General features: G+C 34.3%; 1 protein-coding gene and 1 long non-coding RNA gene across 2 annotated transcripts in view; both read left to right on the forward strand.

Moving 5' to 3' along the window:
- Positions 1-12,978, forward strand: part of LOC127977424 (genetic suppressor element 1-like) — an 870,445-nt gene that overhangs the window by 207,832 nt on the left and 649,635 nt on the right. The gene's annotated exons all lie outside the window — the stretch shown is intronic.
- Positions 318-5,319, forward strand: LOC127977469 (uncharacterized). Its single transcript, XR_008158245.1, has 2 exons — positions 318-1,835; positions 5,046-5,319. It is a non-coding gene; the product is annotated as an uncharacterized LOC127977469 (long non-coding RNA).

Below are 12,978 nucleotides of genomic sequence, written 5' to 3' on the forward strand. Positions count from 1 at the left end.
CCTAAAACTGTCAGAAAAGGATAAGGCCTATTTCTATGTGAGTGGCTACATTTATTTGTTTTTATAACTATAATGCATAAACTATGAAATTATACAAAATGTATAAAACAAGTACAACAGTTATTGTTTTCCAATGTTTTTTATTAATTTTTTTTTTTTTTTTTTTTTTTTTTGGATTTACATTTAAAAAAATTAGCCTACTGCAATCATTCTAAACAGCTTGAATAAAACCTGTCAATATTTATTATAGACCACTGTAACTGTGTATAATCTAACAAACAAGTTTATTATGAAAATAAAAGTGTGTACACCAGAAAAATTGGACGTTAAAGAAATTGCTAACAATAGTATAATAGATCATGTTTTATGTTTTTAGGCGTTTAGATGCAGAAATGGACAAATAAAATGTAAAATAAAATGTAATTGATTTAATTAAATATAGATTAATTCTTGTTAGAGCAAAATAATAAATACATACGTACACACATTAAAAAAGCAGCCAAGATGAATGAGTTTCATTTTTTTTATAGATTCAAATTGAAGACAGAAGCAGCTGGTATATGCGGTCACTTAATATTCAAATCCAGTAGATCCACTTCAGATTTATTTCTCAACAGTTTATGTTCAATTGGCTGTTTTCGTTCATATTCGCCAAGCTATTTTGAAATAATCTTGTCCGTTATGTGTTCGTTCGTACGACGAAAGGCAGAATCCTGCAGCTCGAGAGATATATGTTATTCTGCCAGTGGCGGTGTCAAATAGTCTTTCACACTTAAACGAGTCACAAACACCTGCATTTAGCTCTTGCAGTGTTACAATGGGTTTATTGTGTGCATTTGTGGTAATATTTTATTTAAAAAAGCTCTTAAACAAGAATAAATTCGTTTGTTTTGAGCTCGACACTGTAAGCGCTGATCGGAGCGGTGATTTCAGATAGGCAGCCACAAATATTTAATTTTCACACAAACAGTTCAAAAACATCTGAATTTAGCTCTTGGTGTGTTCTAATTGGTTGATTGTGTGATATCGCTGTAATAATTTATTTTTAAAAGCTTTAAAACAGGAATAAATTCGTTTTTTTCTGAGCTCTTTACTCCAGACGCTCGTGATCAGAGCGGTGATTCATCTCTCCTATTTCTCACGTATCTCTGGCCAGAAATTATTTATCCATGAGCCCTGAACCGGTAATAATCAGATATGTTGGTTTAGCTTGTCAGTGTGAATTAAATCTAAGTATGTATTTGTATTTTTAACCGATTTAAAAGTGAAAGTAAAAGTCCGGTAATTGCACCTGTAGGGGCGCTATTTCTCTCAGACAATGGAAGTCTGAAGCACATATACTCAAACAGAGGGACAGAGTGAGATGAGATGTCTGACAGTTTTTTAATTTTCTGTTATCCATACAGTGTTGTAAAGTCGTGAAACTATCCATATTTACTCAGAATGACTTTTTTTCTGTATGAAAAAAGGTTTTGAAGTGTTTGGAATTTAAAATGCAGGACAATTAATAATTCCATTTTTACTGTCATTTAAAAAAATCACCATGACAAAACCATTCAAGCTATCCAAAATCCATTGGCAATTTAAGTTGTTTAAAATGTTTTGGCATCATGTAGACAAAGTTTGGTGTGTATAGTGTTACTCTCCTCTGAGCAGTATGCATTAATTCACAGCTAAATGTAAAAAAAAAATCCACATTCAAATCAAAATAGCTGACTTCCTGTTGATCGTAGCTGATGACTGTGAATTAGAAAGTTGTCCGTGTTGATAAGAACAATTTTTGTACCGAGTTTGGTGTCTGTAGCTAAAACTAACCCCCCCACTTTTGACAAAAGGTGGCGCTATAGAGTGCCTCTTCCACACCCTTTTAAAAGCTTTTTCCATTGTCTAGCTATCAAGAATACTGATATGTGTTTTGAGTTTCATGTAAATCTGAGGTTGTTATCTGCCTCAAAATCACCATAACAGAATATTCAAGTTTGACACGTTGCCATGGCAACAATATATAAGATATCAATATCCCCACAACAGATTTACATCGGCCATGTTTTGTCATTATTCTGATGAAGTTTGAAGCAAATCGAGTAAAAATAAGATGCTGAATTCAAAGCATTTTGAAAATGACTCACTTCCTGCTGCCAGTTGGTGGCGCTATAACGTTGACTCTTAATAATCACATATATACGATCGGTATCATACATCGAACAAACCGATGAAGTTTGATCAAACTCAGGCAATGTATGTGGATGTTATTAGGCATTTCCTGTTTCTCACTTTTTGCCCTAATTTCAACGCCTCGCCACGGGCAAACCGTTCGAGATATAAAAAATCCCCTCGCAATTTTTCATCCCCAATGTCTTGAGATCATGTTCACCGAGTTTGGTGGCAATCATGTAAAAAACCTATGACAAGTATATCAAATTCCAGAACATGCTTTTTTTAAACAGCCATGAATAGCTGACTTCCTGTTGGGCGGAGCCTTTGACATAGAGCGCGAAAGTTGTTCAGCTCAATGAGATCTACAAGTGTACTGAGTTTCATATAAATATATGCAAGTGTGTGTGAGCTATGGTTCAAGATTTCTGACTGTGTTCCAGGGGGCGCTGTAGAGCCCCTGTGCCACGCCCGGGTCCCAGTCTCTGTGGCGTCCTGATGGCCGCAGATTCCAATGTGTGTGCCAATTTTCAAGAGTTTTTGAGCATGTTAAGGCCCCCAAAAACCCCCGGAAGGTTTAATAAAAAATAAAAAAAATAATAATAATAATAATAAGAAAAAGAATAATCCTTAGGGGAACAATAGGGCTCTTCGCCCCTTCGGGCTTGAGCCCTAAATATAGCTGCAAGCAGCGATGTCGGGCTCAAGCCATCAGTGCAACGCCACCCCGGTGGCATCAGGATAACTGTGCCCAGCGGGCATAAGCATTTACAGTAACCCTCTGACAATCAAGTTTTAAGGGATGTGGCAGTTAATGGGTTAATCCGACCAATCTAGACTTTGAAATCACATACACAGAACAATATATATAACTTTAGTAACACTTTATTTTAATATCTATAAAAAATGTATAAGGTGTGCATTGTAGCTGACACCTATATGAACACATTACAATTTTTTTATGACTGCAAGTCTTTCTTCTCAAATGCTACTGAGCTTCAAATTTGCATTTTAGCCCATGTGAAAAAGTAGCATAATTTACATATGACTTACAGTTTGTTGTAATAAATATCAAACATTCAATTTAATTGTGCATTATAGCTGTCACCTAGATGAACAATTACAGTTGTTTTTATGACTGTAAGTCATTCTCTTCAAATGCTACTGACGTTAGAAAAGTGTATAACAATATCACATGTAACTTTAGAGACCGGCCCTAAATTTGAGACTCTAGAAAGTCCAATGTCAAGACAACTTTATGCCTGTTTTATTTTCTTTAGTTTTATTTTCTCTGTGCCGGATTGCTGATGTCCTATACCCAGGCATAGATGTCCATCCATCAATTACGAACATTCAGCCGCAAACATGAGGTGTGAGCGGTCGCGAGCGCGGATGGGAGAATGGCGCATGTTTTTTTTTTTGTTTTTTTGAGCAACTGGGATGGTGCCCCCTCTGGGAGTTGGTGCCCTACGAAGACTGCATACTATGCATATAGGGAGCGGCGGTACAATCTCGAAGATATATTCCTCAAACCATTTTACAAGAGGAGGTGATGCTAATCCTTCAAGAATCGCATAAAAGCTATTCAAGTGTACAGTTTCCTTTTATTGCATCTTGAAATAAATATTTCTGAATTCTGAATCAAACTGGGTTGTGTTTATTTATTTATTTTATAAGACAACTGAGACTTTAATCTCCTTTGTAATATATGTGCTTTTAAACCAAGAACAATTTATTTATAGATGTATTACTGCTTAATAATGACTATTATTAAGGGAAAAGGCTTTATAATCATGAACTATTTACTAATGCTTAGCTAATGAGTGCAATTATTATAAAGTGTTACCATTGCATATACTAATGTTAACAAATTAGACATTATTTTACAGTGTTACCAAATCCTTAAATAATGTATTAGTGTTTTGTAATGATTTTAATGACCTATAAGCATTTGTGAAATAGTTTTGCTTGCATTGCAGCTTTATCTGTCAGTTGAAGAGTTTTACTGTTACATCCATGAGATTAATAAATGTCATGTCACGTCACAGGTTGTCATAGGTCAGTATCAAATGAGTTTGAAATTATTATTTGCAGCACAAATTAGGGTTCTTAGGATGTTTTTAAATCCCTAAAACTGACAGAAAAGGATAAGGCCTAAGAGATTTCTTAACCTGTAATGAAAGGAAAAAACACCACCATTAGCAACAACAAAAACAATAACAATTTAAAATACAGATTTTTTTTTCCTGATTATTAAAGGGATGATTAGGTCTCTCTCTCTCTCTCTCTCTGCCAGACAGCCCCTCCCTACAGTCCACACACACTGTCACAGTCACCAACCCCCTCACACTCCCCCTCCCTCTCCCCCTCCCTTCCCTCACACAGACAGGGTGGCCAGAGTTAGATCATGTAAGTTGAGAAGTCTGACAGTTTTTTAATTTTCTTTTATCCATACAGTGTTGTAAAGTCGTGAAACTATGCATATTTCCTCAGAATGATTTGATCTTTGTATGAAAATATGCTTTGAAGTGTTTGGAAGCTGCAATTTAAACATACAAGACAATTAATGTTTCCCTTTTTACTGTCATTTCAAAAATTCACCACGACAAAACCGTTCAAGCTAACCAAAATCCGTTCGCAATTTAAGTTCCTCAATGGTTTTTCTTAATGTAGACAAAGTTTGGTGTGTATAGTGTACTTCCCCTGGGAGGAGTATGCATTAATTCACAAAAGAAAATTCCCAAAAATCCATATTCAAGTCAAAATAGCCAACTTCCTGTTGGTCGTAGCTTATGACTGCGAATTAGAAAGTTGTCCGTCTTGATAAGAACAATTTATGTACCAAGTTTGGTGTCTTTAGCTAAAACTAATCCCCCCACTTTTGACAAAAGGTGGCGCTATAGAGTGCCTCTTCCACGCCCTTTTAAAAGCTTTTGCCATGGTCTAGCTATCTTTAATACTGATATCTGTTTCGAGTTTCATGTAAATCTGAGCTAGTTATCTGCCTAAAAATCACCAGAACAGAACATTCAAGTTTGACACGTTGCCATGGCAACACTATATTAGATATAAATATCCCCACGACAGATTGTCTTCGGCCGTGTTTTGTCATTATTCTGATGAAGTTTGAAGCAAATCAAGTAAAAATAAAATGCTGAATTCAAAGTGTTCTGAAAATGATTCACTTCCTGCTGCCAGTTGGTGGCGCTATAACTTTGACTCCTAAAAGTCACATATATACGATCGGTATCATACAACGAACAAACCAATTAAGTTTGATCAAATTCAGCAAATGTATGTGGATGTTATTATACATTTCCTGTTTCTCATTTCTCGCCATAATTTCAACGCCTCGCCACGGGCAAACCGTTCGAGATATCAAAAATCTCTTCGCAATTTAGCATCCCGAATGTCTTGAGATCGTGTTCACTGAGTTTTGAGGTGAACGGGTGGAGTTCCTCAGAGGAGTATATCAAATTCCAGAGCATGTGTTTTTCATAAAACCCTAAATAGCCAACTTCCTGTTGGGCGGAGCTTATGACATGCAGTGTGAAAGTTGTTTGGTTTGATGAGTTATATATATGTACCAAGTTTCATATGTATACGTGCAAGTATGCATGATATATGGCCCTCGGTACTACAGGGGGCGCTGTAGAGCCCCTGTGCCATGCCCTTGTATCAGACTCTGCCCGGCCCTAATGGCCGCAGGTTCCAAGGTGTGTGCCAATTTTCAAGAGTTTTTGAGCATGTTAAGGACCCCAAAAGCCCCCGAAACCTTAGAAAAAAATTAGAAGAATAAAAAATAAAAAAAAATAAAAAAAAAATATAGCTGCAAGCAGCGATGGCGGGCTCAAGCCACCAATGCCATCGCCACCCCGGTGGCATCAGGTAAACTGTGCCCAGCGGGCACATGCATTCACAATATCCCTCTGGCAGTGAGGTTTTAAAGGATATGGCGGTTAAAGGGTTAATCCGAATCATCTAGACTTTAAAATCACATTCATAGAACAATATATATATATATATATATATATATATATATATATATATATATATATATATATTTAGTAACACTTTACAATAAGATTTCATTTATAAACATTATGTTAACATGAACAATATTTATATAGCATTCATTCATGTCAGTTAATATTCCAAACTTAAACATTAAAACATTGTTTTATTGTGATTTTTTTCCAAGCACATTTTACCAATTCCAAACCAAATCAATCTTAATAACTACCATTATTTTTTATTTAATCATTTATGAGTGCTATACAATAGTCCAGGAAAGCTGGAAGAGAAAAACTCCTTATATTCATGTGCAGAATTATTAGGCATGTTTTCTTTTACAGATGAAATGCGCTAAAAAAGAGTTTTAACTCAAACTGTTTTACTCAAAGTCGAAAATTATGAAATACTCATGAGAAATATCAAACACAAATGCAATACAGAAATAAATAAGTTAAGACTTGACCATTGTACAAAAATGCTGACTGGGTCATGAGGTCCGAAAAGAAGAAGAAAAAAAAAAAAAAAACAGGTCAAGAAGAACTGACAAAAATAATTGCAAAATAATTAGGAATTAATGTGAAGATTAATTTTTAGTCAATTCTGCAAGACAGACTTTCAGGAAAGGAGGTGGAATAAAAATGAGCTCCTAAATCTTAATCCCGGATTCTGGAAGATATATTCCTCAAACCATCGAACAAGAGGAGGTGGTTCTGGTCCTTCACAAGTCACTCTAATCTGTTCATAAAGCCTATATATAAAGTCTTAATATATAGTATTTCACAATACTTCATGGTATTCTAATTAAATAATTTTTTGGAATCTTTGATTTCTCAGAACCTGACACATTGTAATTCTGAGACTCCAGGAAAGTGGCAGTTCTGTAAAATGTTGGCGATGGAGACTAAATGCTCCCTGATAGTTTCACACCTAATTCACTTAACACACACACACACACACACATACACACACACACATTACACACAGTGACAGAGGGACAGAGTGACATCAGATGTATTATAGTTTTTTAATTTTCAATCATCCATATAGTGTTGTATAGTCATGAAACTATGCATATTTCCTCAGAATGACTTGTCTTCTATGTGTACATTTTTTTGAAGTGTTTAGAAGCAGCACTTAAAAAAATAAAATACATTTACTGGTTCCTTTTTTACTGTTATTTAAAAAAATCACCACGACAAAACCATTCAAGCTATTCAAAATTCATCCACACCTGTTCTGTAAGATACATTCTTTAAACAGTTGTAAAAGAGGATGTGGTGCTGATCCTTCAAGAGTCACTCAAAACGTATCTGTCCGTAAAGCCTATAAAGAATTATTCTTAATATACAGTTCACAATACTTCAGCTTGTTATTCTAATTAAGTGAGGGTCATTTTATCAGTAAAATACATAAAATTCATATTATTTTTCTTTGAAAGATTTCTATAAATGATTTAAATCATACTTGTTTCTACAATAATTATTTAAAAGTAATCATATAGCTCCATCTGGTGGCCATTATTGGTACTAAGAATTGCAAGCTTGATTTATATGTTATGATAGTTTTAATTTTATGCTGGCTCTTGAAAATGATAAAGCTATGAAACTTACTGTACTTCCTTCAAATGATGACTTCTACGTATATAAAAAAATTATGAAGAGTTGGAATTAAAAATTTTAAAGATATAGTAAAATAACTATTGTATTTTTTTATGTTACTTTAATAAATCTCTATGGCCACACCATTTAAGGTATCCTAAACCCATTCGAAATTTAACATCTTCAGTATATTGGCTTCATGTTAAAAAATTTGGTGTGAACTACTTGTGTCTTCTTGGAGGAGAATGAATTCATTTACAGGCTGAGTTTATCATAAATCCAAAATAAAATTTCTGAGTTCTGTATCAATCTGTGTTGTTGTTTGTTTATTTTTATTTTTTTATTTTTCATAGGAAGATAACTGACCCTTTACTCTCCTTTTTAATAAATGTGCTTATAAACCAAGAACAAGCTATTTATAGCTGTATTTATAAACTGCTTACTACTGACTATTAATATTGGGACAAGGCTTTATGAAGCATGAACTGACTATTTACTAATGAGTGCAGTTATTATAAAGTGTTATCAATGCATTTGCTAATGTTAACAAATTAGACATTATTTTACAGTGTTATCAAATCCCTTAAATGATTTGTAAGTGTTTTGTAATGATTTTATTGAACTACAAGCATTTGTGAAAGTTCTGCTTGCATTAGAGCTTAGTCTTGATCTGTGAGCTGAACAGTTTTACTGTTACATCCATGAGATTATGTAAATTCAAATAAATATCATGTCACAGGATGTCAGAGGTCAGTATCAAATTAATTAGAAATTATTAACATGAGTTTTACTGTTACATCCATGAGATTATGTAAATTCAAATAAATATCATGTCACAGGATGTCAGAGGTCAGTATCAAATTAATTAGAAATTATTATTTGCAGCACAAATAAGGTTTTTTAGGATTTTTAAAAATCCCTAAAACTGTCAGAAAAGGACAAGGCCTAAGATTTCTAAATTTATTTGTTTTTATAACTATAATGCATAAACTATGAAATTATACAAAATGTAATTTTTTTTTTTTTTTTTTTGGATTTACATTTTAAAAATTTAGCCTACGGCAATCATTCTAAACAGCTTGAATAAAACCTGTCAATATTTATTATAGAGCACTGTAACTGTGTATAATCTAACAAACAAGTTTATTATAAAAAAATAAAATAAAAATAAAAGTGTACACACCAGATAAATTGGACGATAAAGAAATTGCTAACAATAGTATAATAGAGCATGTTTTAGGTTTTTAGGCGTTTAGATGCAGAAATGGACAAATCAAATGTAAAATAAAATGTAATTGATTTAATTAAATATAGATTAAGTCTTGTTAGAGCAAAATAATAAATAAATACGTACACACATTAAAAAAGCAGCCAAGATGAATGAGTTTAATTTTTTATATAGATTAAAACTGAAGACCGAAGCAGCTGATATATGCAGTTACTTAATATTAAAATCCAGTAGATCCACTTCAGATTTATTTCTCAACAGTTTATGTTCACGTGGCTGTTTTCGTTTATATTCGCCAAGCTATAATGTATTTTGAAATAATCTTGTCCGTGATGTGTTCGTTCTTACGATGAAAGGCAGAATCCTTCAGCTCGAGAGATATATGTTATTCTGCCAGTCGCGCTTTCAAATAGTCTTGCGCACATAAACGGGTCACAAACACCTGTATTTAGCTCGTGTTGAGTTATAATGGGTGTATTGTGTGCATTTATGGCAATAATTAATTTTAAAAAGCTCTTAAACAAGAATAAATTCGTTAGTTTTGAACTTGTGACACTGTGCGTGCTGATCGGAGGCAGTGATTTCAGATAGGCAGCCGCGAATATTTCATTTTCACACAAACAGTTCAAAAACATCTTAATTTAGCTCTTGGTATGCTCTAATTGGTGAATTGTGTGATATCGCTGCAATACTTTATTTTTAATAGCTATAAAACAAGAATAAACTCGTTTTTTTCTGAGCTCATCATTCCACACGCTCTTGCTCAGAGCGGTGATTCATCTCTTGTGTTTCTCACGTATCACTGACCACACATCAATTATTAATGAGCCCTGACCTGATAATAATCATATATGTTGGTTTAGCTTGTCAGTGTGAATTAAATCCAAGTATTTATTTGTATTTTAACTGATTTAAAAGTGAAACCAAAAGAGAGTCTCCTCCCATTTTTAGTCCGGGAATTGAACCTGTAGGGGCGCATTTTCTCTCAGACAATGGAAGTCTAAGCACACACACTCAAACAGAAGGACAAAGTGAGATGAGATTTCTGACAGTTTTTTAAATTTCTGTTATCCATACAGTGTTGTAAAGTCATGAAACTATGCATATTTACTCAGAATAACTTTATTTTCTGTACGAAAAAAGGTTTTGAAGTGTTTGGAATTTAAAAATGCAGGAAAATTAATAATTCCATCTTTACTGTCATTTAAAAAAATCACCACGACAAAACCATCCAAGCTATCCAAAACCCATTCACAATTTAAGTTCCTCAATGTTTTTTCAACATGTAGACAAAGTTTGGTGTGTATAGTGTTACTCTCCTCTGAGCAGTATGCATTAATTCACAGCTAAATGTAAAAAACAATCCACATTCAAATCAAAATAGCCGACTTCCTGTTGATCATAGCTGATGACTGTGAATTAGAAAGTTGTCCGTCTTGATAAGACCAATTTTTGTACTGAGTTTGGTGTCTGTAACTAAAACTAACCCCCCCACTTTTGACAAAAGGTGGCGCTATAGAGTGCCTCTTCCACGCCCTCTTATGAACTTTTGCCATTGTCTAGCTATCAATAATACCTATATGTGTTTTGAGTTTCATGTAAATCTGAGCTTGTTATCTGCCTCAAACTCACCATAACAGAATATTCAAGTTTGACACGTTGCCATGGCAACACTATATTAGATATCAATATCCCCACAACAGATTTTCATCGGCCGTGTTTTGTCATTATTCTGATGAAATTTGCAGCAAATCGAGTAAAAATAAGATGCTGAATTCAAAGCATTTTGAAAATGACACACTTCCTGCTGCCAGTTGGTGGCGCTATAACGTTGACTCTTAATAGTCACATATATACGATCGGTATCATACAGCGAACAAACCAATGAAGTTTAATCAAACTCAGGCAATGTATGTGGATGTTATTAGGCATTTCCTGTTTCTCGTTTATTGCTCTAATTTCAACGCCTCGCCACGAGCAAACCGTTTGAGATATCAAAAATCCCCTGGCAATTTTTCATCCCCAATGTCTTGAGATCATGTTGACCGAGTTTCGTGGCAATCAAGTAAAAAACCTATGACAAGTATATCAAATTCCAGAGCATGCTTTTTTAAACAGCCCTGAATAGCTGACTTCCTGTTGGGCGGAGCCTATGACATAGAGCGCGAAAGTTGTTCAGCTCAATGAGATCTATAAGTGTACTGAGTTTCATATAAATACATGCAAGCGTGTGTCAGCTATGGTTCAAGATTTCTGACGGTGTTCCAGGGGGCGCTGTAGAGCCCCTGTGCCACGCCCGGGTCCCAGTCTCTGTGGCGTCCTGATGGCCGCAGATTCCAATGTGTGTGCCAATTTTCAAGAGTTTTTGAGCATGTTAAGGCCCCCAAAAATGCCCGGAAGGTTTAAAAAAAAATAAAAAAAATAATAATAAATATAGCTGCAAGCAGCGATGGCGGGCTCAAGCCGTCAGTGCAACGCCACCCCGGTGGCATCGGGAAAACTGTGCCCAGCGGTCATAAGCATTTACAGTAACCCTCTGGCAATCAAATTTTACGGGATATGGCAGTTAAAGGGTTAATCCGACCCGTCTAGACTTTGAAATCACATACACAGAACAATATATATAACTTTAGTAACACTTTATTTTAATATATATAAAAAATGTATAAGTTGTGCATCGTAGCTGACACCTAAATGAACACATTACAATTGGTTTATGACTACAAGTCTTTCTCCTCAAATGCTATTGAGCTTCAAATTTGCTTTTGAGCCCATGTGAAAAAGTAGCATAATTTACATATGACTTACAGTTTGTTTTAATAAATATCAAACATTCAATTTAATGGTGTCTTATAGCTGTCACCTAGATGAACAATTACAGTTGTTTTTATGACTGTAAGTCATTCTCTTCAAATGCTACTGACGTTAGAAAAGTGTATAACAATATCACATGTAACTTTAGAGACGGTCCCTAAATTTGAGACTCTCGAATGTCCAATGTCAAGCCAACTTTATGCCTGTTTTTGTTTTGTTTTTTACTTTATTTTTCTTTTCTCTGTGCTGGATTGCTGATGTCTTTTACCCGGGCATAGATGTCCATCCATCAATTACGAACATTCATCCGCATATGTCCGAGCGGTCGCGAGCGCGGATGGGAGAATGGGGCATGTTTTATTTTTTTTGAGCTACTGGGATGGTGCCCCCTCTGGGAGTTGGTGCCCTACGAAGACTGCGTATTCTGCATATAGGGAGCGGCGGTACTATCTGGAAGATATATTCCTCAAACCGTCGTACAAGAAGAGGTGATGCTAGTACTTCAAGAATCTCTCAAAACCTATCTGTTCATAAAGCCTATATATAAAGTCTTAATATAGTATTCCACAATATGTTGTGCTATTCTAATATTATTGTGGTTTTTTATTGACATTGTTATTTGCTGTTATTTTTTGTTTTAATATTGTTACTGTTGTTACTTGTTGTACGGTGACCTTGAGTGGTTTGAAAGGCGCCTTAAATAAAATGCATTATTATTATTATTATTATTATTAGCTGTACACTTGATTAAAAAAAATTAAATATCAACTTATGCAATTGTATATATATATATATATATATATATATATATATATATATATATATATATATATATAGTGTACAGTTTTCTTTTATTGCATCTTGAAATAAATGTTTCTGAGTTCTGTGTTTGTTTATTTTTTTTATTTTTTTTTAGGAAGATTACAGCCTTTAATCTCCTCAAAATAAATGTGCATATAAACCATGAACAATTTAATTATAGCTGTATTTATAAAATGCTTACTAATGACTATTAATTTTGGGAGAAGGCTATATAAAGCAGCAACAGTTGATGTTGAGGCCTAAGATATTTCTTAAGCTGTAATGATGAAAAAACAACAACAACACAAAATTGCTTTTTTTCTGCTGGTGATTAAAGAGATGATTAAGTCTCCCTCCCTCTCTCTCTCT

Source organism: Carassius gibelio, chromosome B18, assembly GCF_023724105.1.
Source record: "Carassius gibelio isolate Cgi1373 ecotype wild population from Czech Republic chromosome B18, carGib1.2-hapl.c, whole genome shotgun sequence".
In the NCBI taxonomy this organism is placed as follows: Eukaryota; Metazoa; Chordata; class Actinopteri; order Cypriniformes; family Cyprinidae; genus Carassius; species Carassius gibelio.